Genomic DNA, 5,000 nt, shown 5'->3' with positions numbered 1-5,000 from the left:
TTCAAGTTGGACTTGGGCTCGGCGCGAGGCGTCGGGGTAGTGGACCCTCCCAAACACCACATGCCACGACAGGCGGCAGCCTGCGGGGTTCGGTGCTGGACTCTTCCCTGTTCGCTCGCCGCTACTGGGGGAATCCTTGTTAGTTTCTTTTCCTCCGCTTAGTAATATGCTTAAATTCAGCGGGTAGTCTCGCCTGCTCTGAGGTCGTTGTACGAGGTGTCGCACGCCACACCGCCAGCCGGCTGTGCACGCTACCGAGAAAGTACCGGTATGCGAACCGCCAGGCGACGGGCGCGCATCGCACGTTTGAGGAGACGCGGCCGGCCCCACAGGCGGCCGCGACACTCCCAGGTCTGCGAAGCGGGGCAAACGCCGCGCGCTTCAGTATACGTAGCCGACCCTCAGCCAGACGTGGCCCGGGAACGGAATCCATGGACCGCAATGTGCGTTCGAAACGTCGATGTTCATGTGTCCTGCAGTTCACATGTCGACGCGCAATTTGCTGCGTTCTTCATCGACCCACGAGCCGAGTGATCCACCGTCCTGGGTGATCTTTTCTCAGTTTCCGCCGTCTCTTTCGAGACGGTCGCATAGGCGGGAGTGAGGCGTGTGGCGGCCCCTGTTCCAGCGTTCTGTGTCCAACGGCCTCACGGCCGACGGGCGTCGTACGGCTCCACACCGGAGCGGACAGGCACTCGGGCGAAAGTCATTCAAAACCGGCGCCAGGCGCCAGGTGCCGCAGGCCAGCCGCTCCAGCGCTTCAGCGCTCGTACCACACAACATTGCCGCTAGTTTTGAGAGGCACGCGTGGTTCCGCACGCGGCGCACGGCTACGGCGAGCCGTACAGGTAGCGTGTTGCGCGACACGACACGCACATCGAAAGACATGCAGTCTAGTCGGTAATGATCCTTCCGCAGGTTCACCTACGGAAACCTTGTTACGACTTTTACTTCCTCTAAATGATCAAGTTTGGTCATCTTTCCGGTAGCATCGGCAACGACAGAGTCAATGCCGCGTACCAGTCCGAAGACCTCACTAAATCATTCAATCGGTAGTAGCGACGGGCGGTGTGTACAAAGGGCAGGGACGTAATCAACGCGAGCTTATGACTCGCGCTTACTGGGAATTCCTCGTTCATGGGGAACAATTGCAAGCCCCAATCCCTAGCACGAAGGAGGTTCAGCGGGTTACCCCGACCTTTCGGCCTAGGAAGACACGCTGATTCCTTCAGTGTAGCGCGCGTGCGGCCCAGAACATCTAAGGGCATCACAGACCTGTTATTGCTCAATCTCGTGCGGCTAGAAGCCGCCTGTCCCTCTAAGAAGAAAAGTAATCGCTGACAGCACGAAGGATGTCACGCGACTAGTTAGCAGGCTAGAGTCTCGTTCGTTATCGGAATTAACCAGACAAATCGCTCCACCAACTAAGAACGGCCATGCACCACCACCCACCGAATCAAGAAAGAGCTATCAATCTGTCAATCCTTCCGGTGTCCGGGCCTGGTGAGGTTTCCCGTGTTGAGTCAAATTAAGCCGCAGGCTCCACTCCTGGTGGTGCCCTTCCGTCAATTCCTTTAAGTTTCAGCTTTGCAACCATACTTCCCCCGGAACCCAAAAGCTTTGGTTTCCCGGAGGCTGCCCGCCGAGTCATCGGAGGAACTGCGGCGGATCGCTGGCTGGCATCGTTTATGGTTAGAACTAGGGCGGTATCTGATCGCCTTCGAACCTCTAACTTTCGTTCTTGATTAATGAAAACATACTTGGCAAATGCTTTCGCTTCTGTTCGTCTTGCGACGATCCAAGAATTTCACCTCTAACGTCGCAATACGAATGCCCCCGCCTGTCCCTATTAATCATTACCTCGGGTTCCGAAAACCAACAAAATAGAACCGAGGTCCTATTCCATTATTCCATGCACACAGTATTCAGGCGGGCTTGCCTGCTTTAAGCACTCTAATTTGTTCAAAGTAAACGTGCCGGCCCACCGAGACACTCAATAAAGAGCACCCTGGTAGGATTTCAACGGGGTCCGCCTCGGGACGCACGAGCACGCACGAGGCGGTCGCACGCCTTCGGCTCGCCCCACCGGCAGGACGTCCCACGATACATGCCAGTTAAACACCGACGGGCGGTGAACCAACAGCGTGGGACACAAATCCAACTACGAGCTTTTTAACCGCAACAACTTTAATATACGCTATTGGAGCTGGAATTACCGCGGCTGCTGGCACCAGACTTGCCCTCCAATAGATACTCGTTAAAGGATTTAAAGTGTACTCATTCCGATTACGGGGCCTCGGATGAGTCCCGTATCGTTATTTTTCGTCACTACCTCCCCGTGCCGGGAGTGGGTAATTTGCGCGCCTGCTGCCTTCCTTGGATGTGGTAGCCGTTTCTCAGGCTCCCTCTCCGGAATCGAACCCTGATTCCCCGTTACCCGTTACAACCATGGTAGGCGCAGAACCTACCATCGACAGTTGATAAGGCAGACATTTGAAAGATGCGTCGCCGGTACGAGGACCGTGCGATCAGCCCAAAGTTATTCAGAGTCACCAAGGCAAACGGACCGGACGAGCCGACCGATTGGTTTTGATCTAATAAAAGCGTCCCTTCCATCTCTGGTCGGGACTCTGTTTGCATGTATTAGCTCTAGAATTACCACAGTTATCCAAGTAACGTGGGTACGATCTAAGGAACCATAACTGATTTAATGAGCCATTCGCGGTTTCACCTTAATGCGGCTTGTACTGAGACATGCATGGCTTAATCTTTGAGACAAGCATATGACTACTGGCAGGATCAACCAGGGAGCTGCGTCAACTAGAGCTGAGCAGCCGGCCGCCCGGGAGTGTGTCCCGGGGGCCCGCGCGAACACGCAAGCGTCCGCTCAATCATTCTGCAAACAGGAGGAGGCTGAGCTCCCCTGCACAATACACCTCGAAACCCTCTCAGGTCCCGGCGGCGCGCAGCGCCGTCCCAAGTACTTGGTCGGGTTCGAGAGAGGCGCAATCGCCCGGAGTTAGGCGAGTAGACGCTTTCGGTGCGACCACCCGTGCTCCCAACTGAGCTTGCCGCTGCCGACAGAGGCCCGGGAGCGTGCTGTCGTGGCATTGCCGGCGGGAGACAACACGCGCCACCTACGGTGACCGGCAGCTCCAACGCCAGCGCCACAGAAGGACAAAAGCCCCACTTGGGTGCCGAAGCGAACTCTCCCAGCACAGCGCACGCGCCAACACATCCGCACAGCTGCGATACAAACCACCAGCGAGAACCGCTGGGGCGACCGAGCAGCAGACGGCGTCGCGGCGCCGAGCGCCGGGCGGCGGCGCATCCTCAACGCACACAGTCCTCAATCGGACCAGCACACTGAAGATGTCCACCGCGCTTCGCACCGGGCCCGCGAGGACCTACTTTGGCCGCACGGCGCCGCGCGCAGGGTGCGCCGGCGCGCAGCTGCGACGCCTGCCGCGTCCGTCGGCCGGCGCGCCTGCCACTGGCCGCCCCCACCAGCCGGCTGTAGCGCGTGCGCCCACGCACCGCGCGGCCAGCACGCCGGGAGGCGCCCCCTCACCGGCCGGGGACGGTCCCACCCAGCCACCGCCGCGTATCGCTTCACACCCAGATGCCGTTCAGTTTCGTCGGCATGGTGGGTATCGCTGGAACAACCGGTTCGTACCTCAACCTATCGTCGCCATCACCGATTCACCCCTAGCGAGAACAACCGCACCACAACAGGTTACCATTTGTTCATTTGCGTAACTTCACCAGAAAACGCAGGCGTCCATCGCCATTTGCAACTTCAACGATTATTGCATGCCTGTGTCAGGTGTCACGCCACACTACGTCTGCCCACATACACGCAACAAAATGTGCACGCCTAGACAATACGTGGAAGGTGGCCCCCGTACGTATGCGATGTCCATTGCTCGAACGACTGTCAACCGGCCTCTGTAGCATGTCGCAGATATGGAACGCGGTGCACCATGCCATCACGGTGTGTGAGGAGAGACGACTAGGTCCGAATACATCAACAGACAGCTCATGCTGATCGCCATCCACGGCGTCCGTTCCTCCCACACGTCTCTATGGCGTACCACACTGCAATCCAGCTCTCATAGGGAGACGACACGTAGCTGCGTGCACAATATTTGCACTGTATGGTCCGCCGTTTTTGGGCGCAGTCGTTGTACGGTCACACATGTGCCACGATGTATCATTCGGTACATAAGGACGAATGTGCAGTACAGATTGTGGTTTACGCGTACGACATTAGCGGACGGTTGACACAGGCCGCACCACAACGTAGCCTGAGTACGTCGCATGCGAAGGGCATTGAACATGCAAACTTCTCACCAACCAGCTTGCGAAGGCAGGGGGGCAAGGTGGGGACGTGGGGAGGGGCGGCATGTACGTCCTGCTGCCATCCACATTACAGTGTACAGCAGGAGCATGTGGAAAGTCAGCAAGACTTGCAAGGTGTTTAACATGAAGCGATACACAGGGGAGCGGGCAGTGCGAGTAGCGAACTATATTGCGAGGGTTGCGGGTGGGCAACACTACACTAATTGAACGAGTCGTATAACAATTACAGAGCAGGTTTAGGCGACAACATGGGTTACGTTAGGGGACAACGTGGGTTACGTTAGGGGACAACGTGGGTTACTTTAGGGGACAACGTGGGTTAGGTTAAGGCACAACGTGGGTTAGGTTAAGGCACAACGTGGGTTAGGTTAAGGCACAACGTGGGTTAGGTTAAGGCACAACGTGGGTTAGGTTAAGGCACAACGTGGGTTAGGTTAAGGCACAACGTGGGTTAGGTTAAGGCACAACATGGGTTAGGTTAAGGCACAACATGGGTTAGGTTAAGGCACAACATGGGTTAGGTTAAGGCACAACATGGGTTAGGTTAAGGCACAACGTGGGTTAGGTTAAGGCACAACGTGGGTTAGGTTAAGGCACAACGTGGGTTAGGTTAAGGCACAACATGGGTTAGGTTAAGG

General features: G+C 56.7%; 2 non-coding genes and 1 pseudogene across 2 annotated transcripts; all 3 read right to left on the bottom strand.

The window, feature by feature from the left end:
- LOC124771566 overlaps nt 1-207 on the bottom strand; it is a 4,222-nt pseudogene extending 4,015 nt beyond the window's left edge.
- Nucleotides 208-395: 188 nt separating this feature from the next.
- On the bottom strand, nt 396-550 carry LOC124771872. Its single transcript, XR_007013576.1, has one exon. It is a non-coding gene; the product is annotated as a 5.8S ribosomal RNA (ribosomal RNA).
- A 351-nt stretch (nt 551-901) lies between these two features.
- Nucleotides 902-2,810, bottom strand: LOC124772143. The gene has a single exon (XR_007013815.1). It is a non-coding gene; the product is annotated as a small subunit ribosomal RNA (ribosomal RNA).
- Nucleotides 2,811-5,000: the final 2,190 nt, after the last annotated feature.

Source organism: Schistocerca piceifrons, unplaced genomic scaffold, assembly GCF_021461385.2.
Source record: "Schistocerca piceifrons isolate TAMUIC-IGC-003096 unplaced genomic scaffold, iqSchPice1.1 HiC_scaffold_936, whole genome shotgun sequence".
Taxonomy (NCBI): Eukaryota; Metazoa; Arthropoda; class Insecta; order Orthoptera; family Acrididae; genus Schistocerca; species Schistocerca piceifrons.
This window is presented reverse-complemented; position numbering and strand designations above follow the sequence as displayed.